At 47.7% G+C, this 26,191-nt stretch overlaps 27 non-coding genes across 27 annotated transcripts; 13 read left to right on the forward strand and 14 right to left on the reverse strand.

Moving 5' to 3' along the window:
- Positions 1 to 411: 411 nt before the first annotated feature.
- Positions 412 to 484, reverse strand: trnar-ccu (transfer RNA arginine (anticodon CCU)). Its single transcript has one exon. It is a non-coding gene; the product is annotated as a tRNA-Arg (tRNA).
- Positions 485 to 628: 144 nt separating this feature from the next.
- On the forward strand, positions 629 to 740 carry trnal-caa (transfer RNA leucine (anticodon CAA)). The gene is made up of 2 exons: positions 629 to 666; positions 695 to 740. It is a non-coding gene; the product is annotated as a tRNA-Leu (tRNA).
- A 1,487-nt stretch (positions 741 to 2,227) lies between these two features.
- trnar-ccu (transfer RNA arginine (anticodon CCU)) lies at positions 2,228 to 2,300 on the reverse strand. The gene has a single exon. It is a non-coding gene; the product is annotated as a tRNA-Arg (tRNA).
- A 138-nt stretch (positions 2,301 to 2,438) lies between these two features.
- On the forward strand, positions 2,439 to 2,550 carry trnal-caa (transfer RNA leucine (anticodon CAA)). Its single transcript has 2 exons — positions 2,439 to 2,476; positions 2,505 to 2,550. It is a non-coding gene; the product is annotated as a tRNA-Leu (tRNA).
- A 1,487-nt stretch (positions 2,551 to 4,037) lies between these two features.
- On the reverse strand, positions 4,038 to 4,110 carry trnar-ccu (transfer RNA arginine (anticodon CCU)). Its single transcript has one exon. It is a non-coding gene; the product is annotated as a tRNA-Arg (tRNA).
- Positions 4,111 to 4,248: 138 nt separating this feature from the next.
- On the forward strand, positions 4,249 to 4,359 carry trnal-caa (transfer RNA leucine (anticodon CAA)). The gene is made up of 2 exons: positions 4,249 to 4,285; positions 4,314 to 4,359. It is a non-coding gene; the product is annotated as a tRNA-Leu (tRNA).
- Positions 4,360 to 5,846: 1,487 nt separating this feature from the next.
- trnar-ccu (transfer RNA arginine (anticodon CCU)) lies at positions 5,847 to 5,919 on the reverse strand. The gene has a single exon. It is a non-coding gene; the product is annotated as a tRNA-Arg (tRNA).
- A 138-nt stretch (positions 5,920 to 6,057) lies between these two features.
- Positions 6,058 to 6,169, forward strand: trnal-caa (transfer RNA leucine (anticodon CAA)). Its single transcript has 2 exons — positions 6,058 to 6,095; positions 6,124 to 6,169. It is a non-coding gene; the product is annotated as a tRNA-Leu (tRNA).
- Positions 6,170 to 8,490: 2,321 nt separating this feature from the next.
- On the reverse strand, positions 8,491 to 8,563 carry trnar-ccu (transfer RNA arginine (anticodon CCU)). Its single transcript has one exon. It is a non-coding gene; the product is annotated as a tRNA-Arg (tRNA).
- Positions 8,564 to 10,299: 1,736 nt separating this feature from the next.
- trnar-ccu (transfer RNA arginine (anticodon CCU)) lies at positions 10,300 to 10,372 on the reverse strand. Its single transcript has one exon. It is a non-coding gene; the product is annotated as a tRNA-Arg (tRNA).
- Positions 10,373 to 10,516: 144 nt separating this feature from the next.
- trnal-caa (transfer RNA leucine (anticodon CAA)) lies at positions 10,517 to 10,628 on the forward strand. Its single transcript has 2 exons — positions 10,517 to 10,554; positions 10,583 to 10,628. It is a non-coding gene; the product is annotated as a tRNA-Leu (tRNA).
- Positions 10,629 to 12,115: 1,487 nt separating this feature from the next.
- Positions 12,116 to 12,188, reverse strand: trnar-ccu (transfer RNA arginine (anticodon CCU)). Its single transcript has one exon. It is a non-coding gene; the product is annotated as a tRNA-Arg (tRNA).
- A 144-nt stretch (positions 12,189 to 12,332) lies between these two features.
- On the forward strand, positions 12,333 to 12,444 carry trnal-caa (transfer RNA leucine (anticodon CAA)). Its single transcript has 2 exons — positions 12,333 to 12,370; positions 12,399 to 12,444. It is a non-coding gene; the product is annotated as a tRNA-Leu (tRNA).
- Positions 12,445 to 13,931: 1,487 nt separating this feature from the next.
- trnar-ccu (transfer RNA arginine (anticodon CCU)) lies at positions 13,932 to 14,004 on the reverse strand. Its single transcript has one exon. It is a non-coding gene; the product is annotated as a tRNA-Arg (tRNA).
- A 144-nt stretch (positions 14,005 to 14,148) lies between these two features.
- On the forward strand, positions 14,149 to 14,260 carry trnal-caa (transfer RNA leucine (anticodon CAA)). The gene is made up of 2 exons: positions 14,149 to 14,186; positions 14,215 to 14,260. It is a non-coding gene; the product is annotated as a tRNA-Leu (tRNA).
- A 1,487-nt stretch (positions 14,261 to 15,747) lies between these two features.
- On the reverse strand, positions 15,748 to 15,820 carry trnar-ccu (transfer RNA arginine (anticodon CCU)). Its single transcript has one exon. It is a non-coding gene; the product is annotated as a tRNA-Arg (tRNA).
- Positions 15,821 to 15,964: 144 nt separating this feature from the next.
- Positions 15,965 to 16,076, forward strand: trnal-caa (transfer RNA leucine (anticodon CAA)). The gene is made up of 2 exons: positions 15,965 to 16,002; positions 16,031 to 16,076. It is a non-coding gene; the product is annotated as a tRNA-Leu (tRNA).
- A 1,487-nt stretch (positions 16,077 to 17,563) lies between these two features.
- On the reverse strand, positions 17,564 to 17,636 carry trnar-ccu (transfer RNA arginine (anticodon CCU)). The gene has a single exon. It is a non-coding gene; the product is annotated as a tRNA-Arg (tRNA).
- A 144-nt stretch (positions 17,637 to 17,780) lies between these two features.
- On the forward strand, positions 17,781 to 17,892 carry trnal-caa (transfer RNA leucine (anticodon CAA)). Its single transcript has 2 exons — positions 17,781 to 17,818; positions 17,847 to 17,892. It is a non-coding gene; the product is annotated as a tRNA-Leu (tRNA).
- Positions 17,893 to 19,379: 1,487 nt separating this feature from the next.
- On the reverse strand, positions 19,380 to 19,452 carry trnar-ccu (transfer RNA arginine (anticodon CCU)). The gene has a single exon. It is a non-coding gene; the product is annotated as a tRNA-Arg (tRNA).
- A 144-nt stretch (positions 19,453 to 19,596) lies between these two features.
- trnal-caa (transfer RNA leucine (anticodon CAA)) lies at positions 19,597 to 19,708 on the forward strand. Its single transcript has 2 exons — positions 19,597 to 19,634; positions 19,663 to 19,708. It is a non-coding gene; the product is annotated as a tRNA-Leu (tRNA).
- A 1,487-nt stretch (positions 19,709 to 21,195) lies between these two features.
- Positions 21,196 to 21,268, reverse strand: trnar-ccu (transfer RNA arginine (anticodon CCU)). Its single transcript has one exon. It is a non-coding gene; the product is annotated as a tRNA-Arg (tRNA).
- Positions 21,269 to 21,412: 144 nt separating this feature from the next.
- trnal-caa (transfer RNA leucine (anticodon CAA)) lies at positions 21,413 to 21,524 on the forward strand. Its single transcript has 2 exons — positions 21,413 to 21,450; positions 21,479 to 21,524. It is a non-coding gene; the product is annotated as a tRNA-Leu (tRNA).
- Positions 21,525 to 23,011: 1,487 nt separating this feature from the next.
- trnar-ccu (transfer RNA arginine (anticodon CCU)) lies at positions 23,012 to 23,084 on the reverse strand. The gene has a single exon. It is a non-coding gene; the product is annotated as a tRNA-Arg (tRNA).
- Positions 23,085 to 23,228: 144 nt separating this feature from the next.
- trnal-caa (transfer RNA leucine (anticodon CAA)) lies at positions 23,229 to 23,340 on the forward strand. Its single transcript has 2 exons — positions 23,229 to 23,266; positions 23,295 to 23,340. It is a non-coding gene; the product is annotated as a tRNA-Leu (tRNA).
- A 1,487-nt stretch (positions 23,341 to 24,827) lies between these two features.
- trnar-ccu (transfer RNA arginine (anticodon CCU)) lies at positions 24,828 to 24,900 on the reverse strand. Its single transcript has one exon. It is a non-coding gene; the product is annotated as a tRNA-Arg (tRNA).
- Positions 24,901 to 25,044: 144 nt separating this feature from the next.
- On the forward strand, positions 25,045 to 25,156 carry trnal-caa (transfer RNA leucine (anticodon CAA)). Its single transcript has 2 exons — positions 25,045 to 25,082; positions 25,111 to 25,156. It is a non-coding gene; the product is annotated as a tRNA-Leu (tRNA).
- The last annotated feature ends 1,035 nt before the right edge of the window (positions 25,157 to 26,191 follow it).

Here is a 26,191-nt window from a genome sequence, read left to right on the forward strand (position 1 = left end):
GTTTTCTCAGAGCCGGAGCCATGCAGGCTTTTAATTAAAGGACTCCTAGCAGAGGATGGTTTCGATCCATCGACCTCTGGGTTATGGGCCCAGCACGCTTCCGCTGCGCCACTCTGCTTACACGTGCCCGGGCACGACTCAACCTACAGTCCCTGGCATAGCAGGCCACTCTGATGTAGAATGTTGGCACCATGCCAAGGATTCAGGTGTCTTGAATAAACTTGTAATTAAGAAATAAAGTACAGCTGCCTTTCCAATCACGGTGAAACGGCATAACGTTCTGCCAGCCTTTTCTCGGGCCGGAGCCATGCAAGCCTTCAAGAAAAGGTCTCTTAGCAGAGGATGGTTTCGATCCATCGACCTCTGGGTTATGGGCCCAGCACGCTTCCGCTGCGCCACTCTGCTGAAGCGCACCCCAGATGGGACTCGAACCCACAATCCCTGGCTTAGGAGGCCAGTGCCTTATCCATTAGGCCACTGGGGCTTTGGGGTCACAATCATGGACCATGTTCTGCTGGACCATCAACAAACACAGACATGCTACCATGGATTGACTGACATGTTGGGAGAACAGAGACCTGACATGACTTTGGACACCTTAACCTCTGTTTTAGGCCAGACGCACCGTGTCAGAATGGCCGAGCGGTCTAAGGCGCCAGACTCAAGGGTGTCCGACCTTCTCAGTGTGTGAGGTTTCTTGTCTCCCAATGGAGGCGTGGGTTCAAATCCCACTTCTGACAGGAGGTTTTTGGCGAGGCTAGATGAAACTATCATTGTTCTCCCTCTGGATGCCTTGGTCCAAATCTCATTCACAACAAGTTTTCAAATGCAAGCACTGTCATCAATTGGAATGTCTGAAAGGGCCAATTTCAACCTTTCTCCTAGGAACGAATCTCATTTCCCACAACATGCTCTGAATTAATTATTTCATTAACATCACTTAGGCAGTGGGTGGATCTGAATGTGCCAATTTCAGACTCTCTCCTAGAAATGTCCCACATCCATGGCATTGATGATCAGGCCCCTTTCTCAAAGGCGCGCACGTGTGTTTCATAAAACGAATGTACCCATAGAAAGCACGCGTACGTCTCACTTTCAGACGTGAAATCTATAAATCGTAAATGAGCTTGAAATTGTGCGCAGCTGAACAGTTGGGGAATTTTAATCGATGCCTAATTAATGCCACTGACATATAAAAGAGCGCCTGTCAATGTTTAAATCCTTTATGAGCAGCAAAAGTGGCTTATATTTCCAAAAAACCTACAGCAATCGGACAAGCAAAAGCGCGTGCGTCTGCTCAGACCCTGACATGGCGCTAGGCACTTTTCCACGTCAAAGACAGTTTTAATAATTATGGACTTTGCCGTGGATTTTGGGGACGCACCCTTTACCATCAAATCTGTGCGTACGCGCGCTTTATAAATGAGGCTCCATGTGTCTTGAATAGGCTTGTAATTAAGAAAAAAAGTACAGCTACTTTCCAAAGATGAGGACTCATGGTGAAACGACGTAATGTCTTGTCAGCGTTTTCTCAGAGCCATGCAGGCTTTTAACTAAAGGACTCCTAGCAGAGGATGGTTTCGATCCATCGACCTCTGGGTTATGGGCCCAGCACGCTTCCGCTGCGCCACTCTGCTTACACGTGCCCGGGCACGACTCCACCTAGCGTCCCTAGCTTAGGAGGCCACAATGATGTAGAATGTTGGCATCATGCCAAGGATTCAGGTGTCTTGAAAAACTCGTAATTAAGAAATAAGGTACAGCTGCCTCTCCAAAGACGAGGACTCGTGGTGAAACGACGTAATGTTTCGTCAGTGTTTTCTCAGAGCCGGAGCCATGCAGGCTTTTAATTAAAGGACTCCTAGCAGAGGATGGTTTCGATCCATCGACCTCTGGGTTATGGGCCCAGCACGCTTCCGCTGCGCCACTCTGCTTACACGTGCCCGGGCACGACTCAACCTACAGTCCCTGGCATAGCAGGCCACTCTGATGTAGAATGTTGGCACCATGCCAAGGATTCAGGTGTCTTGAATAAACTTGTAATTAAGAAATAAAGTACAGCTGCCTTTCCAATCACGGTGAAACGGCATAACGTTCTGCCAGCCTTTTCTCGGGCCGGAGCCATGCAAGCCTTCAAGAAAAGGTCTCTTAGCAGAGGATGGTTTCGATCCATCGACCTCTGGGTTATGGGCCCAGCACGCTTCCGCTGCGCCACTCTGCTGAAGCGCACCCCAGATGGGACTCAAACCCACAATCCCTGGCTTAGGAGGCCAGTGCCTTATCCATTAGGCCACTGGGGCTTTGGAGTCATGGACCATGTTCTGCTGGACCATCAACAAACACAGACATGCTACCATGGATTGACTGACATGTTGGGAGAACAGAGAACTGACATGACTTTGGACACCTTAACCTCTGTTTTAGGCCAGACGCACCGTGTCAGAATGGCCGATCGGTCTAAGGCGCCAGACTCAAGGGTGTCCGACCTTCTCAGTGTGTGAGGTTTCTGGTCTCCCAATGGAGGCGTGGGTTCAAATCCCACTTCTGACAGGAGGTTTTTGGCGAGGCTAGATGAAACTATCATTGTTCTCCCTCTGGATGCCTTGGTCCAAATCTCATTCACAACAAGTTTTCAAATGCAAGCACTGTCATCAATTGGAATGTCTGAAAGGGCCAATTTCAACCTTTCTCCTAGGAACGAATCTCATTTCCCACAACATGCTCTGAATTAATTATTTCATTAACATCACTTAGGCAGTGGGTGGATCTGAATGTGCCAATTTCAGACTCTCTCCTAGAAATGTCCCACATCCATGGCATTGATGATCAGGCCCCTTTCTCAAAGGCGCGCACGTGTGTTTCATAAAACGAATGTACCCATAGAAAGCACGCGTACGTCTCACTTTCAGACGTGAAATCTATAAATCGTAAATGAGCTTGAAATTGTGCGCAGCTGAACAGTTGGGGAATTTTAATCGATGCCTAATTAATGCCACTGACATATAAAAGAGCGCCTGTCAATGTTTAAATCCTTTATGAGCAGCAAAAGTGGCTTATATTTCCAAAAATCCTACAGCAATCGGACAAGCAAAAGCGCGTGCGTCTGCTCAGACCCTGACATGGCGCTAGGCACTTTTCCACGTCAAAGACAGTTTTAATAATTATGGACTTTGCCGTGGATTTTGGGGACGCACCCTTTACCATCAAATCTGTGCGTACGCGCACTTTATAAATGAGGCTCCATGTGTCTTGAATAGGCTTGTAATTAAGAAAAAAAGTACAGCTACTTTCCAAAGATGAGGACTCATGGTGAAACGACGTAATGTCTTGTCAGCGTTTTCTCAGAGCCATGCAGGCTTTTAACTAAAGGACTCCTAGCAGAGGATGGTTTCGATCCATCGACCTCTGGGTTATGGGCCCAGCACGCTTCCGCTGCCCCACTCTGCTTACACGTGCCCGGGCACGACTCCACCTAGCGTCCCTAGCTTAGGAGGCCACAATGATGTAGAATGTTGGCATCATGCCAAGGATTCAGGTGTCTTGAAAAACTCGTAATTAAGAAATAAGGTACAGCTGCCTCTCCAAAGACGAGGACTCGTGGTGAAACGACGTAATGTTTCGTCAGTGTTTTCTCAGAGCCGGAGCCATGCAGGCTTTTAATTAAAGGACTCCTAGCAGAGGATGGTTTCGATCCATCGACCTCTGGGTTATGGGCCCAGCACGCTTCCGCTGCGCCACTCTGCTTACACGTGCCCGGGCACGACTCAACCTACAGTCCCTGGCATAGCAGGCCACTCTGATGTAGAATGTTGGCACCATGCCAAGGATTCAGGTGTCTTGAATAAACTTGTAATTAAGAAATAAAGTACAGCTGCCTTTCCAATCACGGTGAAACGGCATAACGTTCTGCAAGCCTTTTCTCGGGCCGGAGCCATGCAAGCCTTCAAGAAAAGGTCTCTTAGCAGAGGATGGTTTCGATCCATCGACCTCTGGGTTATGGGCCCAGCACGCTTCCGCTGTGCCACTCTGCTGAAGCGCACCCCAGATGGGACTCGAACCCACAATCCCTGGCTTAGGAGGCCAGTGCCTTATCCATTAGGCCACTGGGGCTTTGGAGTCATGGACCATGTTCTGCTGGACCATCAACAAACACAGACATGCTACCATGGATTGACTGACATGTTGGGAGAACAGAGAACTGACATGACTTTGGACACCTTAACCTCTGTTTTAGGCCAGACGCACCGTGTCAGAATGGCCGAGTGGTCTAAGGCGCAGACTCAAGGGTGTCCGACCTTCTCAGTGTGTGAGGTTTCTGGTCTCCCAATGGAGGCGTGGGTTCAAATCCCACTTCTGACAGGAGGTTTTTGGAGAGGCTAGATGAAACTATCATTGTTCTCCCTCTGGATGCCTTGGTCCAAATCTCATTCACAACAAGTTTTCAAATGCAAGCACTGTCATCAATTGGAATGTCTGAAAGGGCCAATTTCAACCTTTCTCCTAGGAACGAATCTCATTTCCCACAACATGCTCTGAATTAATTATTTCATTAACATCACTTAGGCAGTGGGTGGATCTGAATGTGCCAATTTCAGACTCTCTCCTAGAAATGTCCCACATCCATGGCATTGATGATCAGGCCCCTTTCTCAAAGGCGCGCACGTGTGTTTCATAAAACGAATGTACCCATAGAAAGCACGCGTACGTCTCACTTTCAGACGTGAAATCTATAAATCGTAAATGAGCTTGAAATTGTGCGCAGCTGAACAGTTGGGGAATTTTAATCGATGCCTAATTAATGCCACTGACATATAAAAGAGCGCCTGTCAATGTTTAAATCCTTTATGAGCAGCAAAAGTGGCTTATATTTCCAAAAAACCTACAGCAATCGGACAAGCAAAAGCGCGTGCGTCTGCTCAGACCCTGACATGGCGCTAGGCACTTTTCCACGTCAAAGACAGTTTTAATAATTATGGACTTTGCCGTGGATTTTGGGGACGCACCCTTTACCATCAAATCTGTGCGTACGTGCGCTTTATAAATGAGGCTCCATGTGTCTTGAATAGGCTTGTAATTAAGAAAAAAAGTACAGCTACTTTCCAAAGATGAGGACTCATGGTGAAACGACGTAATGTCTTGTCAGCGTTTTCTCAGAGCCATGCAGGCTTTTAACTAACGGACTCCTAGCAGAGGATGGTTTCGATCCATCGACCTCTGGGTTATGGGCCCAGCACGCTTCCGCTGCGCCACTCTGCTTACACGTGCCCGGGCACGACTCCACCTAGCGTCCCTAGCTTAGGAGGCCACAATGATGTAGAATGTTGGCATCATGCCAAGGATTCAGGTGTCTTGAAAAACTCGTAATTAAGAAATAAGGTACAGCTGCCTCTCCAAAGACGAGGACTCGTGGTGAAACGACGTAATGTTTCGTCAGTGTTTTCTCAGAGCCGGAGCCATGCAGGCTTTTAATTAAAGGACTCCTAGCAGAGGATGGATTCGATCCATCGACCTCTGGGTTATGGGCCCAGCACGCTTCCGCTGCGCCACTCTGCTTACACGTGCCCGGGCACGACTCAACCTACAGTCCCTGGCATAGCAGGCCACTCTGATGTAGAATGTTGGCACCATGCCAAGGATTCAGGTGTCTTGAATAAACTTGTAATTAAGAAATAAAGTACAGCTGCCTTTCCAATCACGGTGAAACGGCATAACGTTCTGCCAGCCTTTTCTCGGGCCGGAGCCATGCAAGCCTTCAAGAAAAGGTCTCTTAGCAGAGGATGGTTTCGATCCATCGACCTCTGGGTTATGGGCCCGGCACGCTTCCGCTGCGCCACTCTGCTGAAGCGCACCCCAGATGGGACTCGAACCCACAATCCCTGGCTTAGGAGGCCAGTGCCTTATCCATTAGGCCACTGGGGCTTTGGAGTCATGGACCATGTTCTGCTGGACCATCAACAAACACAGACATGCTACCATGGATTGACTGACATGTTGGGAGAACAGAGAACTGACATGACTTTGGACACCTTAACCTCTGTTTTAGGCCAGACGCACCGTGTCAGAATGGCCGAGCGGTCTAAGGCGCCAGACTCAAGGGTGTCCGACCTTCTCAGTGTGTGAGGTTTCTGGTCTCCCAATGGAGGCGTGGGTTCAAATCCCACTTCTGACAGGAGGTTTTTGGCGAGGCTAGATGAAACTATCATTGTTCTCCCTCTGGATGCCTTGGTCCAAATCTCATTCACAACAAGTTTTCAAATGCAAGCACTGTCATCAATTGGAATGTCTGAAAGGGCCAATTTCAACCTTTCTCCTAGGAACGAATCTCATTTCCCACAACATGCTCTGAATTAATTATTTCATTAACATCACTTAGGCAGTGGGTGGATCTGAATGTGCCAATTTCAGACTCTCTCCTAGAAATGTCCCACATCCATGGCATTGATGATCAGGCCCCTTTCTCAAAGGCGCGCACGTGTGTTTCATAAAACGAATGTACCCATAGAAAGCACGCGTACGTCTCACTTTCAGACGTGAAATCTATAAATCGTAAATGAGCTTGAAATTGTGCGCAGCTGAACAGTTGGGGAATTTTAATCGATGCCTAATTAATGCCACTGACATATAAAAGAGCGCCTGTCAATGTTTAAATCCTTTATGAGCAGCAAAAGTGGCTTATATTTCCAAAAAACCTACAGCAATCGGACAAGCAAAAGCGCGTGCGTCTGCTCAGACCCTGACATGGCGCTAGGCACTTTTCCACGTCAAAGACAGTTTTAATAATTATGGACTTTGCCGTGGATTTTGGGGACGCACCCTTTACCATCAAATCTGTGCGTACGCGCGCTTTATAAATGAGGCTCCATGTGTCTTGAATAGGCTTGTAATTAAGAAAAAAAGTACAGCTACTTTCCAAAGATGAGGACTCATGGTGAAACGACGTAATGTCTTGTCAGCGTTTTCTCAGAGCCATGCAGGCTTTTAACTAAAGGACTCCTAGCAGAGGATGGTTTCGATCCATCGACCTCTGGGTTATGGGCCCAGCACGCTTCCGCTGCGCCACTCTGCTTACACGTGCCCGGGCACGACTCCACCTAGCGTCCCTAGCTTAGGAGGCCACAATGATGTAGAATGTTGGCATCATGCCAAGGATGCAGGGGCCTCATTTATCAACAGTGCGTAGAAAATGTTCTATATTTGTACCTACGAATGAAATTTAGAATGTGCCTAAGTACAAAAAAATCGGGATTTATCAAACGTGCGCACGTGGTTCGTACGCACATCAGTAAGTAATCCTTTATGATAAATCCCACTTGTTCTTAAGCACCGTGCTCGTGCACGTTCATAGTTATTTGCATTCCGAAACGCCTCCAATGAACCATATATGGTGACAACACCTCCCGTTATATGTCACGTGGTTGTGCTTTTTCCCTCATCGCAATAATGACAAAGAGAGCGTAAAAGAGGAATTTTACAGACACAGAAATTACTGCTGGATGAGGTTACATCCTAATAACACATCCTGTTTGGTTTACTTAGTGTGGGAGGAATGACTAACAAAATAAAACAAATCTGTTACCAGTGAGTTTAATTCCGTTGAATATGAGGAGAGAACACTTCCAAAAATAAAAAAAGTGGTTTGACATTAAATTATAAGCAAAAAAAAAAAAAAAAACGCTTAAAAGCACACCAACGATAAACGAGTGCAACTGGAGGAGGACAGACAACTTTCCACCTTGGACAGCAGCATATATAACCAGCATCATTGGCGCGATCTTTGAAAACGCGCTACCGGTGGAATGGATTATTTGCCAAGTCTTCCAATAACGCAAGATAAGCCATTGCACTGTGTCAAGCATTTGTCGGAGACTTCATTTATACAAATCACATTTAGAGCTTTCACAGTTACAGATACATATCACAAATAAATCATTATAATTATTTGCTGTTACCATACTGACATTAATCATTTTTAACACCTGCTTGTGGATAAAAAATAGACACTTCTTTACTCACTGGAACAGGGTCCTATATGTAGTATCGCTATTCTACCACTAGATGCTCTGCGTACGCATACTCAGAGGTGTGCGTATATTTACACACATTTCTACGTATAAGTGCAATTTGATAAATTCCACACTTTGCGTAAAACTGTTCCTACGCACACTTTACGCACACTTCTGTGCGTACGCACGTTTGATAAATGAGGCCCCAGGTGTCTTGAAAAACTCGTAATTAAGAAATAAGGTACAGCTGCCTCTCCAAAGACGAGGACTCGTGGTGAAACGACGTAATGTTTCGTCAGTGTTTTAAGAAATAAAGTACAGCTGCCTTTCCAATCACGGTGAAACGGCATAACGTTCTGCCAGCCTTTTCTCGGGCCGGAGCCATGCAAGCCTTCAAGAAAAGGTCTCTTAGCAGAGGATGGTTTCGATCCATCGACCTCTGGGTTATGGGCCCAGCACGCTTCCGCTGCGCCACTCTGCTGAAGCGCACCCCAGATGGGACTCGAACCCACAATCCCTGGCTTAGGAGGCCAGTGCCTTATCCATTAGGCCACTGGGGCTTTGGATTCATGGACCATGTTCTGCTGGACCATCAACAAACACAGACATGCTACCATGGATTGACTGACATGTTGGGAGAACAGAGAACTGACATGACTTTGGACACCTTAACCTCTGTTTTAGGCCAGACGCACCGTGTCAGAATGGCCGAGTGGTCTAAGGTGCAGACTCAAGGGTGTCCGACCTTCTCAGTGTGTGAGGTTTCTGGTCTCCCAATGGAGGCGTGGGTTCAAATCCCACTTCTGACAGGAGGTTTTTGGAGAGGCTAGATGAAACTATCATTGTTCTCCCTCTGGATGCCTTGGTCCAAATCTCATTCACAACAAGTTTTCAAATGCAAGCACTGTCATCAATTGGAATGTCTGAAAGGGCCAATTTCAACCTTTCTCCTAGGAACGAATCTCATTTCCCACAACATGCTCTGAATTAATTATTTCATTAACATCACTTAGGCAGTGGGTGGATCTGAATGTGCCAATTTCAGACTCTCTCCTAGAAATGTCCCACATCCATGGCATTGATGATCAGGCCCCTTTCTCAAAGGCGCGCACGTGTGTTTCATAAAACGAATGTACCCATAGAAAGCACGCGTACGTCTCACTTTCAGACGTGAAATCTATAAATCGTAAATGAGCTTGAAATTGTGCGCAGCTGAACAGTTGGGGAATTTTAATCGATGCCTAATTAATGCCACTGACATATAAAAGAGCGCCTGTCAATGTTTAAATCCTTTATGAGCAGCAAAAGTGGCTTATATTTCCAAAAAACCTACAGCAATCGGACAAGCAAAAGCGCGTGCGTCTGCTCAGACCCTGACATGGCGCTAGGCACTTTTCCACGTCAAAGACAGTTTTAATAATTATGGACTTTGCCGTGGATTTTGGGGACGCACCCTTTACCATCAAATCTGTGCGTACGCGCACTTTATAAATGAGGCTCCATGTGTCTTGAATAGGCTTGTAATTAAGAAAAAAAGTACAGCTACTTTCCAAAGATGAGGACTCATGGTGAAACGACGTAATGTCTTGTCAGCGTTTTCTCAGAGCCATGCAGGCTTTTAACTAAAGGACTCCTAGCAGAGGATGGTTTCGATCCATCGACCTCTGGGTTATGGGCCCAGCACGCTTCCGCTGCGCCACTCTGCTTACACGTGCCCGGGCACGACTCCACCTAGCGTCCCTAGCTTAGGAGGCCACAATGATGTAGAATGTTGGCATCATGCCAAGGATTCAGGTGTCTTGAAAAACTCGTAATTAAGAAATAAGGTACAGCTGCCTCTCCAAAGACGAGGACTCGTGGTGAAACGACGTAATGTTTCGTCAGTGTTTTCTCAGAGCCGGAGCCATGCAGGCTTTTAATTAAAGGACTCCTAGCAGAGGATGGTTTCGATCCATCGACCTCTGGGTTATGGGCCCAGCACGCTTCCGCTGCGCCACTCTGCTTACACGTGCCCGGGCACGACTCAACCTACAGTCCCTGGCATAGCAGGCCACTCTGATGTAGAATGTTGGCACCATGCCAAGGATTCAGGTGTCTTGAATAAACTTGTAATTAAGAAATAAAGTACAGCTGCCTTTCCAATCACGGTGAAACGGCATAACGTTCTGCCAGCCTTTTCTCGGGCCGGAGCCATGCAAGCCTTCAAGAAAAGGTCTCTTAGCAGAGGATGGTTTCGATCCATCGACCTCTGGGTTATGGGCCCAGCACGCTTCCGCTGCGCCACTCTGCTGAAGCGCACCCCAGATGGGACTCGAACCCACAATCCCTGGCTTAGGAGGCCAGTGCCTTATCCATTAGGCCACTGGGGCTTTGGGGTCACGATCATGGACCATGTTCTGCTGGACCATCAACAAACACAGACATGCTACCATGGATTGACTGACATGTTGGGAGAACAGAGAACTGACATGACTTTGGACACCTTAACCTCTGTTTTAGGCCAGACGCACCGTGTCAGAATGGCCGAGCGGTCTAAGGCGCCAGACTCAAGGGTGTCCGACCTTCTCAGTGTGTGAGGTTTCTGGTCTCCCAATGGAGGCGTGGGTTCAAATCCCACTTCTGACAGGAGGTTTTTGGCGAGGCTAGATGAAACTATCATTGTTCTCCCTCTGGATGCCTTGGTCCAAATCTCATTCACAACAAGTTTTCAAATGCAAGCACTGTCATCAATTGGAATGTCTGAAAGGGCCAATTTCAACCTTTCTCCTAGGAACGAATCTCATTTCCCACAACATGCTCTGAATTAATTATTTCATTAACATCACTTAGGCAGTGGGTGGATCTGAATGTGCCAATTTCAGACTCTCTCCTAGAAATGTCCCACATCCATGGCATTGATGATCAGGCCCCTTTCTCAAAGGCGCGCACGTGTGTTTCATAAAACGAATGTACCCATAGAAAGCACGCGTACGTCTCACTTTCAGACGTGAAATCTATAAATCGTAAATGAGCTTGAAATTGTGCGCAGCTGAACAGTTGGGGAATTTTAATCGATGCCTAATTAATGCCACTGACATATAAAAGAGCGCCTGTCAATGTTTAAATCCTTTATGAGCAGCAAAAGTGGCTTATATTTCCAAAAAACCTACAGCAATCGGACAAGCAAAAGCGCGTGCGTCTGCTCAGACCCTGACATGGCGCTAGGCACTTTTCCACGTCAAAGACAGTTTTAATAATTATGGACTTTGCCGTGGATTTTGGGGACGCACCCTTTACCATCAAATCTGTGCGTACGCGCGCTTTATAAATGAGGCTCCATGTGTCTTGAATAGGCTTGTAATTAAGAAAAAAAGTACAGCTACTTTCCAAAGATGAGGACTCATGGTGAAACGACGTAATGTCTTGTCAGCGTTTTCTCAGAGCCATGCAGGCTTTTAACTAAAGGACTCCTAGCAGAGGATGGTTTCGATCCATCGACCTCTGGGTTATGGGCCCAGCACGCTTCCGCTGCGCCACTCTGCTTACACGTGCCCGGGCACGACTCCACCTAGCGTCCCTAGCTTAGGAGGCCACAATGATGTAGAATGTTGGCATCATGCCAAGGATTCAGGTGTCTTGAAAAACTCGTAATTAAGAAATAAGGTACAGCTGCCTCTCCAAAGACGAGGACTCGTGGTGAAACGACGTAATGTTTCGTCAGTGTTTTCTCAGAGCCGGAGCCATGCAGGCTTTTAATTAAAGGACTCCTAGCAGAGGATGGTTTCGATCCATCGACCTCTGGGTTATGGGCCCAGCACGCTTCCGCTGCGCCACTCTGCTTACACGTGCCCGGGCACGACTCAACCTACAGTCCCTGGCATAGCAGGCCACTCTGATGTAGAATGTTGGCACCATGCCAAGGATTCAGGTGTCTTGAATAAACTTGTAATTAAGAAATAAAGTACAGCTGCCTTTCCAATCACGGTGAAACGGCATAACGTTCTGCCAGCCTTTTCTCGGGCCGGAGCCATGCAAGCCTTCAAGAAAAGGTCTCTTAGCAGAGGATGGTTTCGATCCATCGACCTCTGGGTTATGGGCCCAGCACGCTTCCGCTGCGCCACTCTGCTGAAGCGCACCCCAGATGGGACTCGAACCCACAATCCCTGGCTTAGGAGGCCAGTGCCTTATCCATTAGGCCACTGGGGCTTTGGGGTCACGATCATGGACCATGTTCTGCTGGACCATCAACAAACACAGACATGCTACCATGGATTGACTGACATGTTGGGAGAACAGAGAACTGACATGACTTTGGACACCTTAACCTCTGTTTTAGGCCAGACGCACCGTGTCAGAATGGCCGAGCGGTCTAAGGCGCCAGACTCAAGGGTGTCCGACCTTCTCAGTGTGTGAGGTTTCTGGTCTCCCAATGGAGGCGTGGGTTCAAATCCCACTTCTGACAGGAGGTTTTTGGCGAGGCTAGATGAAACTATCATTGTTCTCCCTCTGGATGCCTTGGTCCAAATCTCATTCACAACAAGTTTTCAAATGCAAGCACTGTCATCAATTGGAATGTCTGAAAGGGCCAATTTCAACCTTTCTCCTAGGAACGAATCTCATTTCCCACAACATGCTCTGAATTAATTATTTCATTAACATCACTTAGGCAGTGGGTGGATCTGAATGTGCCAATTTCAGACTCTCTCCTAGAAATGTCCCACATCCATGGCATTGATGATCAGGCCCCTTTCTCAAAGGCGCGCACGTGTGTTTCATAAAACGAATGTACCCATAGAAAGCACGCGTACGTCTCACTTTCAGACGTGAAATCTATAAATCGTAAATGAGCTTGAAATTGTGCGCAGCTGAACAGTTGGGGAATTTTAATCGATGCCTAATTAATGCCACTGACATATAAAAGAGCGCCTGTCAATGTTTAAATCCTTTATGAGCAGCAAAAGTGGCTTATATTTCCAAAAAACATACAGCAATCGGACAAGCAAAAGCGCGTGCGTCTGCTCAGACCCTGACATGGCGCTAGGCACTTTTCCACGTCAAAGACAGTTTTAATAATTATGGACTTTGCCGTGGATTTTGGGGACGCACCCTTTACCATCAAATCTGTGCGTACGCGCGCTTTATAAATGAGGCTCCATGTGTCTTGAATAGGCTTGTAATTAAGAAAAAAAGTACAGCTACTTTCCAAAGATGAGGACTCATGGTGAAACGACGTAATGTCTTGTCAGCGTTTTCTCAGAGCCATGCAGGCTTTTAACTAAAGGACTCCTAGCAGAGGATGGTTTCGATCCATCGACCTCTGGGTTATGGGCCCAGCACGCTTCCGCTGCGCCACTCTGCTTACACGTGCCCGGGCACGACTCCACCTAGCGTCCCTAGCTTAGGAGGCCACAATGATGTAGAATGTTGGCATCATGCCAAGGATTCAGGTGTCTTGAAAAACTCGTAATTAAGAAATAAGGTACAGCTGCCTCTCCAAAGACGAGGACTCGTGGTGAAACGACGTAATGTTTCGTCAGTGTTTTCTCAGAGCCGGAGCCATGCAGGCTTTTAATTAAAGGACTCCTAGCAGAGGATGGTTTCGATCCATCGACCTCTGGGTTATGGGCCCAGCACGCTTCCGCTGCGCCACTCTGCTTACACGTGCCCGGGCACGACTCAACCTACAGTCCCTGGCATAGCAGGCCACTCTGATGTAGAATGTTGGCACCATGCCAAGGATTCAGGTGTCTTGAATAAACTTGTAATTAAGAAATAAAGTACAGCTGCCTTTCCAATCACGGTGAAACGGCATAACGTTCTGCCAGCCTTTTCTCGGGCCGGAGCCATGCAAGCCTTCAAGAAAAGGTCTCTTAGCAGAGGATGGTTTCGATCCATCGACCTCTGGGTTATGGGCCCAGCACGCTTCCGCTGCGCCACTCTGCTGAAGCGCACCCCAGATGGGACTCGAACCCACAATCCCTGGCTTAGGAGGCCAGTGCCTTATCCATTAGGCCACTGGGGCTTTGGGGTCACGATCATGGACCATGTTCTGCTGGACCATCAACAAACACAGACATGCTACCATGGATTGACTGACATGTTGGGAGAACAGAGAACTGACATGACTTTGGACACCTTAACCTCTGTTTTAGGCCAGACGCACCGTGTCAGAATGGCCGAGCGGTCTAAGGCGCCAGACTCAAGGGTGTCCGACCTTCTCAGTGTGTGAGGTTTCTGGTCTCCCAATGGAGGCGTGGGTTCAAATCCCACTTCTGACAGGAGGTTTTTGGCGAGGCTAGATGAAACTATCATTGTTCTCCCTCTGGATGCCTTGGTCCAAATCTCATTCACAACAAGTTTTCAAATGCAAGCACTGTCATCAATTGGAATGTCTGAAAGGGCCAATTTCAACCTTTCTCCTAGGAACGAATCTCATTTCCCACAACATGCTCTGAATTAATTATTTCATTAACATCACTTAGGCAGTGGGTGGATCTGAATGTGCCAATTTCAGACTCTCTCCTAGAAATGTCCCACATCCATGGCATTGATGATCAGGCCCCTTTCTCAAAGGCGCGCACGTGTGTTTCATAAAACGAATGTACCCATAGAAAGCACGCGTACGTCTCACTTTCAGACGTGAAATCTATAAATCGTAAATGAGCTTGAAATTGTGCGCAGCTGAACAGTTGGGGAATTTTAATCGATGCCTAATTAATGCCACTGACATATAAAAGAGCGCCTGTCAATGTTTAAATCCTTTATGAGCAGCAAAAGTGGCTTATATTTCCAAAAAACATACAGCAATCGGACAAGCAAAAGCGCGTGCGTCTGCTCAGACCCTGACATGGCGCTAGGCACTTTTCCACGTCAAAGACAGTTTTAATAATTATGGACTTTGCCGTGGATTTTGGGGACGCACCCTTTACCATCAAATCTGTGCGTACGCGCGCTTTATAAATGAGGCTCCATGTGTCTTGAATAGGCTTGTAATTAAGAAAAAAAGTACAGCTACTTTCCAAAGATGAGGACTCATGGTGAAACGACGTAATGTCTTGTCAGCGTTTTCTCAGAGCCATGCAGGCTTTTAACTAAAGGACTCCTAGCAGAGGATGGTTTCGATCCATCGACCTCTGGGTTATGGGCCCAGCACGCTTCCGCTGCGCCACTCTGCTTACACGTGCCCGGGCACGACTCCACCTAGCGTCCCTAGCTTAGGAGGCCACAATGATGTAGAATGTTGGCATCATGCCAAGGATTCAGGTGTCTTGAAAAACTCGTAATTAAGAAATAAGGTACAGCTGCCTCTCCAAAGACGAGGACTCGTGGTGAAACGACGTAATGTTTCGTCAGTGTTTTCTCAGAGCCGGAGCCATGCAGGCTTTTAATTAAAGGACTCCTAGCAGAGGATGGTTTCGATCCATCGACCTCTGGGTTATGGGCCCAGCACGCTTCCGCTGCGCCACTCTGCTTACACGTGCCCGGGCACGACTCAACCTACAGTCCCTGGCATAGCAGGCCACTCTGATGTAGAATGTTGGCACCATGCCAAGGATTCAGGTGTCTTGAATAAACTTGTAATTAAGAAATAAAGTACAGCTGCCTTTCCAATCACGGTGAAACGGCATAACGTTCTGCCAGCCTTTTCTCGGGCCGGAGCCATGCAAGCCTTCAAGAAAAGGTCTCTTAGCAGAGGATGGTTTCGATCCATCGACCTCTGGGTTATGGGCCCAGCACGCTTCCGCTGCGCCACTCTGCTGAAGCGCACCCCAGATGGGACTCGAACCCACAATCCCTGGCTTAGGAGGCCAGTGCCTTATCCATTAGGCCACTGGGGCTTTGGGGTCACGATCATGGACCATGTTCTGCTGGACCATCAACAAACACAGACATGCTACCATGGATTGACTGACATGTTGGGAGAACAGAGAACTGACATGACTTTGGACACCTTAACCTCTGTTTTAGGCCAGACGCACCGTGTCAGAATGGCCGAGCGGTCTAAGGCGCCAGACTCAAGGGTGTCCGACCTTCTCAGTGTGTGAGGTTTCTGGTCTCCCAATGGAGGCGTGGGTTCAAATCCCACTTCTGACAGGAGGTTTTTGGCGAGGCTAGATGAAACTATCATTGTTCTCCCTCTGGATGCCTTGGTCCAAATCTCATTCACAACAAGTTTTCAAATGCAAGCACTGTCATCAATTGGAATGTCTGAAAGGGCCAATTTCAACCTTTCTCCTAGGAACGAATCTCATTTCCCACAACATGCTCTGAATTAATTATTTCATTAACATCACTTAGGCAGTGGGTGGATCTGAATGTGCCAATTTCAGACTCTCTCCTAGAAATGTCCCACATCCATGGCATTGATGATCAGGCCCCTTTCTCAAAGGCGCGCACGTGTGTTTCATAAAACGAATGTACCCATAGAAAGCACGCGTACGTCTCACTTTCAGACGTGAAATCTATAAATCGTAAATGAGCTTGAAATTGTGCGCAGCTGAACAGTTGGGGAATTTTAATCGATGCCTAATTAATGCCACTGACATATAAAAGAGCGCCTGTCAATGTTTAAATCCTTTATGAGCAGCAAAAGTGGCTTATATTTCCAAAAAACCTACAGCAATCGGACAAGCAAAAGCGCGTGCGTCTGCTCAGACCCTGACATGGCGCTAGGCACTTTTCCACGTCAAAGACAGTTTTAATAATTATGGACTTTGCCGTGGATTTTGGGGACGCACCCTTTACCATCAAATCTGTGCGTACGCGCGCTTTATAAATGAGGCTCCATGTGTCTTGAATAGGCTTGTAATTAAGAAAAAAAGTACAGCTACTTTCCAAAGATGAGGACTCATGGTGAAACGACGTAATGTCTTGTCAGCGTTTTCTCAGAGCCATGCAGGCTTTTAACTAAAGGACTCCTAGCAGAGGATGGTTTCGATCCATCGACCTCTGGGTTATGGGCCCAGCACGCTTCCGCTGCGCCACTCTGCTTACACGTGCCCGGGCACGACTCCACCTAGCGTCCCTAGCTTAGGAGGCCACAATGATGTAGAATGTTGGCATCATGCCAAGGATTCAGGTGTCTTGAAAAACTCGTAATTAAGAAATAAGGTACAGCTGCCTCTCCAAAGACGAGGACTCGTGGTGAAACGACGTAATGTTTCGTCAGTGTTTTCTCAGAGCCGGAGCCATGCAGGCTTTTAATTAAAGGACTCCTAGCAGAGGATGGTTTCGATCCATCGACCTCTGGGTTATGGGCCCAGCACGCTTCCGCTGCGCCACTCTGCTTACACGTGCCCGGGCACGACTCAACCTACAGTCCCTGGCATAGCAGGCCACTCTGATGTAGAATGTTGGCACCATGCCAAGGATTCAGGTGTCTTGAATAAACTTGTAATTAAGAAATAAAGTACAGCTGCCTTTCCAATCACGGTGAAACGGCATAACGTTCTGCCAGCCTTTTCTCGGGCCGGAGCCATGCAAGCCTTCAAGAAAAGGTCTCTTAGCAGAGGATGGTTTCGATCCATCGACCTCTGGGTTATGGGCCCAGCACGCTTCCGCTGCGCCACTCTGCTGAAGCGCACCCCAGATGGGACTCGAACCCACAATCCCTGGCTTAGGAGGCCAGTGCCTTATCCATTAGGCCACTGGGGCTTTGGGGTCACGATCATGGACCATGTTCTGCTGGACCATCAACAAACACAGACATGCTACCATGGATTGACTGACATGTTGGGAGAACAGAGAACTGACATGACTTTGGACACCTTAACCTCTGTTTTAGGCCAGACGCACCGTGTCAGAATGGCCGAGCGGTCTAAGGCGCCAGACTCAAGGGTGTCCGACCTTCTCAGTGTGTGAGGTTTCTGGTCTCCCAATGGAGGCGTGGGTTCAAATCCCACTTCTGACAGGAGGTTTTTGGCGAGGCTAGATGAAACTATCATTGTTCTCCCTCTGGATGCCTTGGTCCAAATCTCATTCACAACAAGTTTTCAAATGCAAGCACTGTCATCAATTGGAATGTCTGAAAGGGCCAATTTCAACCTTTCTCCTAGGAACGAATCTCATTTCCCACAACATGCTCTGAATTAATTATTTCATTAACATCACTTAGGCAGTGGGTGGATCTGAATGTGCCAATTTCAGACTCTCTCCTAGAAATGTCCCACATCCATGGCATTGATGATCAGGCCCCTTTCTCAAAGGCGCGCACGTGTGTTTCATAAAACGAATGTACCCATAGAAAGCACGCGTACGTCTCACTTTCAGACGTGAAATCTATAAATCGTAAATGAGCTTGAAATTGTGCGCAGCTGAACAGTTGGGGAATTTTAATCGATGCCTAATTAATGCCACTGACATATAAAAGAGCGCCTGTCAATGTTTAAATCCTTTATGAGCAGCAAAAGTGGCTTATATTTCCAAAAAACATACAGCAATCGGACAAGCAAAAGCGCGTGCGTCTGCTCAGACCCTGACATGGCGCTAGGCACTTTTCCACGTCAAAGACAGTTTTAATAATTATGGACTTTGCCGTGGATTTTGGGGACGCACCCTTTACCATCAAATCTGTGCGTACGCGCGCTTTATAAATGAGGCTCCATGTGTCTTGAATAGGCTTGTAATTAAGAAAAAAAGTACAGCTACTTTCCAAAGATGAGGACTCATGGTGAAACGACGTAATGTCTTGTCAGCGTTTTCTCAGAGCCATGCAGGCTTTTAACTAAAGGACTCCTAGCAGAGGATGGTTTCGATCCATCGACCTCTGGGTTATGGGCCCAGCACGCTTCCGCTGCGCCACTCTGCTTACACGTGCCCGGGCACGACTCCACCTAGCGTCCCTAGCTTAGGAGGCCACAATGATGTAGAATGTTGGCATCATGCCAAGGATTCAGGTGTCTTGAAAAACTCGTAATTAAGAAATAAGGTACAGCTGCCTCTCCAAAGACGAGGACTCGTGGTGAAACGACGTAATGTTTCGTCAGTGTTTTCTCAGAGCCGGAGCCATGCAGGCTTTTAATTAAAGGACTCCTAGCAGAGGATGGTTTCGATCCATCGACCTCTGGGTTATGGGCCCAGCACGCTTCCGCTGCGCCACTCTGCTTACACGTGCCCGGGCACGACTCAACCTACAGTCCCTGGCATAGCAGGCCACTCTGATGTAGAATGTTGGCACCATGCCAAGGATTCAGGTGTCTTGAATAAACTTGTAATTAAGAAATAAAGTACAGCTGCCTTTCCAATCACGGTGAAACGGCATAACGTTCTGCCAGCCTTTTCTCGGGCCGGAGCCATGCAAGCCTTCAAGAAAAGGTCTCTTAGCAGAGGATGGTTTCGATCCATCGACCTCTGGGTTATGGGCCCAGCACGCTTCCGCTGCGCCACTCTGCTGAAGCGCACCCCAGATGGGACTCGAACCCACAATCCCTGGCTTAGGAGGCCAGTGCCTTATCCATTAGGCCACTGGGGCTTTGGGGTCACGATCATGGACCATGTTCTGCTGGACCATCAACAAACACAGACATGCTACCATGGATTGACTGACATGTTGGGAGAACAGAGAACTGACATGACTTTGGACACCTTAACCTCTGTTTTAGGCCAGACGCACCGTGTCAGAATGGCCGAGCGGTCTAAGGCGCCAGACTCAAGGGTGTCCGACCTTCTCAGTGTGTGAGGTTTCTGGTCTCCCAATGGAGGCGTGGGTTCAAATCCCACTTCTGACAGGAGGTTTTTGGCGAGGCTAGATGAAACTATCATTGTTCTCCCTCTGGATGCCTTGGTCCAAATCTCATTCACAACAAGTTTTCAAATGCAAGCACTGTCATCAATTGGAATGTCTGAAAGGGCCAATTTCAACCTTTCTCCTAGGAACGAATCTCATTTCCCACAACATGCTCTGAATTAATTATTTCATTAACATCACTTAGGCAGTGGGTGGATCTGAATGTGCCAATTTCAGACTCTCTCCTAGAAATGTCCCACATCCATGGCATTGATGATCAGGCCCCTTTCTCAAAGGCGCGCACGTGTGTTTCATAAAACGAATGTACCCATAGAAAGCACGCGTACGTCTCACTTTCAGACGTGAAATCTATAAATCGTAAATGAGCTTGAAATTGTGCGCAGCTGAACAGTTGGGGAATTTTAATCGATGCCTAATTAATGCCACTGACATATAAAAGAGCGCCTGTCAATGTTTAAATCCTTTATGAGCAGCAAAAGTGGCTTATATTTCCAAAAAACATACAGCAATCGGACAAGCAAAAGCGCGTGCGTCTGCTCAGACCCTGACATGGCGCTAGGCACTTTTCCACGTCAAAGACAGTTTTAATAATTATGGACTTTGCCGTGGATTTTGGGGACGCACCCTTTACCATCAAATCTGTGCGTACGCGCGCTTTATAAATGAGGCTCCATGTGTCTTGAATAGGCTTGTAATTAAGAAAAAAAGTACAGCTACTTTCCAAAGATGAGGACTCATGGTGAAACGACGTAATGTCTTGTCAGCGTTTTCTCAGAGCCATGCAGGCTTTTAACTAAAGGACTCCTAGCAGAGGATGGTTTCGATCCATCGACCTCTGGGTTATGGGCCCAGCACGCTTCCGCTGCGCCACTCTGCTTACACGTGCCCGGGCACGACTCCACCTAGCGTCCCTAGCTTAGGAGGCCACAATGATGTAGAATGTTGGCATCATGCCAAGGATTCAGGTGTCTTGAAAAACTCGTAATTAAGAAATAAGGTACAGCTGCCTCTCCAAAGACGAGGACTCGTGGTGAAACGACGTAATGTTTCGTCAGTGTTTTCTCAGAGCCGGAGCCATGCAGGCTTTTAATTAAAGGACTCCTAGCAGAGGATGGTTTCGATCCATCGACCTCTGGGTTATGGGCCCAGCACGCTTCCGCTGCGCCACTCTGCTTACACGTGCCCGGGCACGACTCAACCTACAGTCCCTGGCATAGCAGGCCACTCTGATGTAGAATGTTGGCACCATGCCAAGGATTCAGGTGTCTTGAATAAACTTGTAATTAAGAAATAAAGTACAGCTGCCTTTCCAATCACGGTGAAACGGCATAACGTTCTGCCAGCCTTTTCTCGGGCCGGAGCCATGCAAGCCTTCAAGAAAAGGTCTCTTAGCAGAGGATGGTTTCGATCCATCGACCTCTGGGTTATGGGCCCAGCACGCTTCCGCTGCGCCACTCTGCTGAAGCGCACCCCAGATGGGACTCGAACCCACAATCCCTGGCTTAGGAGGCCAGTGCCTTATCCATTAGGCCACTGGGGCTTTGGGGTCACGATCATGGACCATGTTCTGCTGGACCATCAACAAACACAGACATGCTACCATGGATTGACTGACATGTTGGGAGAACAGAGAACTGACATGACTTTGGACACCTTAACCTCTGTTTTAGGCCAGACGCACCGTGTCAGAATGGCCGAGCGGTCTAAGGCGCCAGACTCAAGGGTGTCCGACCTTCTCAGTGTGTGAGGTTTCTGGTCTCCCAATGGAGGCGTGGGTTCAAATCCCACTTCTGACAGGAGGTTTTTGGCGAGGCTAGATGAAACTATCATTGTTCTCCCTCTGGATGCCTTGGTCCAAATCTCATTCACAACAAGTTTTCAAATGCAAGCACTGTCATCAATTGGAATGTCTGAAAGGGCCAATTTCAACCTTTCTCCTAGGAACGAATCTCATTTCCCACAACATGCTCTGAATTAATTATTTCATTAACATCACTTAGGCAGTGGGTGGATCTGAATGTGCCAATTTCAGACTCTCTCCTAGAAATGTCCCACATCCATGGCATTGATGATCAGGCCCCTTTCTCAAAGGCGCGCACGTGTGTTTCATAAAACGAATGTACCCATAGAAAGCACGCGTACGTCTCACTTTCAGACGTGAAATCTATAAATCGTAAATGAGCTTGAAATTGTGCGCAGCTGAACAGTTGGGGAATTTTAATCGATGCCTAATTAATGCCACTGACATATAAAAGAGCGCCTGTCAATGTTTAAATCCTTTATGAGCAGCAAAAGTGGCTTATATTTCCAAAAAACATACAGCAATCGGACAAGCAAAAGCGCGTGCGTCTGCTCAGACCCTGACATGGCGCTAGGCACTTTTCCACGTCAAAGACAGTTTTAATAATTATGGACTTTGCCGTGGATTTTGGGGACGCACCCTTTACCATCAAATCTGTGCGTACGCGCGCTTTATAAATGAGGCTCCATGTGTCTTGAATAGGCTTGTAATTAAGAAAAAAAGAACAGCTACTTTCCAAAGATGAGGACTCATGGTGAAACGACGTAATGTCTTGTCAGCGTTTTCTCAGAGCCATGCAGGCTTTTAACTAAAGGACTCCTAGCAGAGGATGGTTTCGATCCATCGACCTCTGGGTTATGGGCCCAGCACGCTTCCGCTGCGCCACTCTGCTTACACGTGCCCGGGCACGACTCCACCTAGCGTCCCTAGCTTAGGAGGCCACAATGATGTAGAATGTTGGCATCATGCCAAGGATTCAGGTGTCTTGAAAAACTCGTAATTAAGAAATAAGGTACAGCTGCCTCTCCAAAGACGAGGACTCGTGGTGAAACGACGTAATGTTTCGTCAGTGTTTTCTCAGAGCCGGAGCCATGCAGGCTTTTAATTAAAGGACTCCTAGCAGAGGATGGTTTCGATCCATCGACCTCTGGGTTATGGGCCCAGCACGCTTCCGCTGCGCCACTCTGCTTACACGTGCCCGGGCACGACTCAACCTACAGTCCCTGGCATAGCAGGCCACTCTGATGTAGAATGTTGGCACCATGCCAAGGATTCAGGTGTCTTGAATAAACTTGTAATTAAGAAATAAAGTACAGCTGCCTTTCCAATCACGGTGAAACGGCATAACGTTCTGCCAGCCTTTTCTCGGGCCGGAGCCATGCAAGCCTTCAAGAAAAGGTCTCTTAGCAGAGGATGGTTTCGATCCATCGACCTCTGGGTTATGGGCCCAGCACGCTTCCGCTGCGCCACTCTGCTGAAGCGCACCCCAGATGGGACTCGAACCCACAATCCCTGGCTTAGGAGGCCAGTGCCTTATCCATTAGGCCACTGGGGCTTTGGGGTCACGATCATGGACCATGTTCTGCTGGACCATCAACAAACACAGACATGCTACCATGGATTGACTGACATGTTGGGAGAACAGAGAACTGACATGACTTTGGACACCTTAACCTCTGTTTTAGGCCAGACGCACCGTGTCAGAATGGCCGAGCGGTCTAAGGCGCCAGACTCAAGGGTGTCCGACCTTCTCAGTGTGTGAGGTTTCTGGTCTCCCAATGGAGGCGTGGGTTCAAATCCCACTTCTGACAGGAGGTTTTTGGCGAGGCTAGATGAAACTATCATTGTTCTCCCTCTGGATGCCTTGGTCCAAATCTCATTCACAACAAGTTTTCAAATGCAAGCACTGTCATCAATTGGAATGTCTGAAAGGGCCAATTTCAACCTTTCTCCTAGGAACGAATCTCATTTCCCACAACATGCTCTGAATTAATTATTTCATTAACATCACTTAGGCAGTGGGTGGATCTGAATGTGCCAATTTCAGACTCTCTCCTAGAAATGTCCCACATCCATGGCATTGATGATCAGGCCCCTTTCTCAAAGGCGCGCACGTGTGTTTCATAAAACGAATGTACCCATAGAAAGCACGCGTACGTCTCACTTTCAGACGTGAAATCTATAAATCGTAAATGAGCTTGAAATTGTGCGCAGCTGAACAGTTGGGGAATTTTAATCGATGCCTAATTAATGCCACTGACATATAAAAGAGCGCCTGTCAATGTTTAAATCCTTTATGAGCAGCAAAAGTGGCTTATATTTCCAAAAAACATACAGCAATCGGACAAGCAAAAGCGCGTGCGTCTGCTCAGACCCTGACATGGCGCTAGGCACTTTTCCACGTCAAAGACAGTTTTAATAATTATGGACTTTGCCGTGGATTTTGGGGACGCACCCTTTACCATCAAATCTGTGCGTACGCGCGCTTTATAAATGAGGCTCCATGTGTCTTGAATAGGCTTGTAATTAAGAAAAAAAGTACAGCTACTTTCCAAAGATGAGGACTCATGGTGAAACGACGTAATGTCTTGTCAGCGTTTTCTCAGAGCCATGCAGGCTTTTAACTAAAGGACTCCTAGCAGAGGATGGTTTCGATCCATCGACCTCTGGGTTATGGGCCCAGCACGCTTCCGCTGCGCCACTCTGCTTACACGTGCCCGGGCACGACTCCACCTAGCGTCCCTAGCTTAGGAGGCCACAATGATGTAGAATGTTGGCATCATGCCAAGGATTCAGGTGTCTTGAAAAACTCGTAATTAAGAAATAAGGTACAGCTGCCTCTCCAAAGACGAGGACTCGTGGTGAAACGACGTAATGTTTCGTCAGTGTTTTCTCAGAGCCGGAGCCATGCAGGCTTTTAATTAAAGGACTCCTAGCAGAGGATGGTTTCGATCCATCGACCTCTGGGTTATGGGCCCAGCACGCTTCCGCTGCGCCACTCTGCTTACACGTGCCCGGGCACGACTCAACCTACAGTCCCTGGCATAGCAGGCCACTCTGATGTAGAATGTTGGCACCATGCCAAGGATTCAGGTGTCTTGAATAAACTTGTAATTAAGAAATAAAGTACAGCTGCCTTTCCAATCACGGTGAAACGGCATAACGTTCTGCCAGCCTTTTCTCGGGCCGGAGCCATGCAAGCCTTCAAGAAAAGGTCTCTTAGCAGAGGATGGTTTCGATCCATCGACCTCTGGGTTATGGGCCCAGCACGCTTCCGCTGCGCCACTCTGCTGAAGCGCACCCCAGATGGGACTCGAACCCACAATCCCTGGCTTAGGAGGCCAGTGCCTTATCCATTAGGCCACTGGGGCTTTGGGGTCACGATCATGGACCATGTTCTGCTGGACCATCAACAAACACAGACATGCTACCATGGATTGACTGACATGTTGGGAGAACAGAGAACTGACATGACTTTGGACACCTTAACCTCTGTTTTAGGCCAGACGCACCGTGTCAGAATGGCCGAGCGGTCTAAGGCGCCAGACTCAAGGGTGTCCGACCTTCTCAGTGTGTGAGGTTTCTGGTCTCCCAATGGAGGCGTGGGTTCAAATCCCACTTCTGACAGGAGGTTTTTGGCGAGGCTAGATGAAACTATCATTGTTCTCCCTCTGGATGCCTTGGTCCAAATCTCATTCACAACAAGTTTTCAAATGCAAGCACTGTCATCAATTGGAATGTCTGAAAGGGCCAATTTCAACCTTTCTCCTAGGAACGAATCTCATTTCCCACAACATGCTCTGAATTAATTATTTCATTAACATCACTTAGGCAGTGGGTGGATCTGAATGTGCCAATTTCAGACTCTCTCCTAGAAATGTCCCACATCCATGGCATTGATGATCAGGCCCCTTTCTCAAAGGCGCGCACGTGTGTTTCATAAAACGAATGTACCCATAGAAAGCACGCGTACGTCTCACTTTCAGACGTGAAATCTATAAATCGTAAATGAGCTTGAAATTGTGCGCAGCTGAACAGTTGGGGAATTTTAATCGATGCCTAATTAATGCCACTGACATATAAAAGAGCGCCTGTCAATGTTTAAATCCTTTATGAGCAGCAAAAGTGGCTTATATTTCCAAAAAACATACAGCAATCGGACAAGCAAAAGCGCGTGCGTCTGCTCAGACCCTGACATGGCGCTAGGCACTTTTCCACGTCAAAGACAGTTTTAATAATTATGGACTTTGCCGTGGATTTTGGGGACGCACCCTTTACCATCAAATCTGTGCGTACGCGCGCTTTATAAATGAGGCTCCATGTGTCTTGAATAGGCTTGTAATTAAGAAAAAAAGTACAGCTACTTTCCAAAGATGAGGACTCATGGTGAAACGACGTAATGTCTTGTCAGCGTTTTCTCAGAGCCATGCAGGCTTTTAACTAAAGGACTCCTAGCAGAGGATGGTTTCGATCCATCGACCTCTGGGTTATGGGCCCAGCACGCTTCCGCTGCGCCACTCTGCTTACACGTGCCCGGGCACGACTCCACCTAGCGTCCCTAGCTTAGGAGGCCACAATGATGTAGAATGTTGGCATCATGCCAAGGATTCAGGTGTCTTGAAAAACTCGTAATTAAGAAATAAGGTACAGCTGCCTCTCCAA

Source organism: Misgurnus anguillicaudatus, chromosome 2, assembly GCF_027580225.2.
Source record: "Misgurnus anguillicaudatus chromosome 2, ASM2758022v2, whole genome shotgun sequence".
NCBI lineage: Eukaryota > Metazoa > Chordata > Actinopteri > Cypriniformes > Cobitidae > Misgurnus > Misgurnus anguillicaudatus.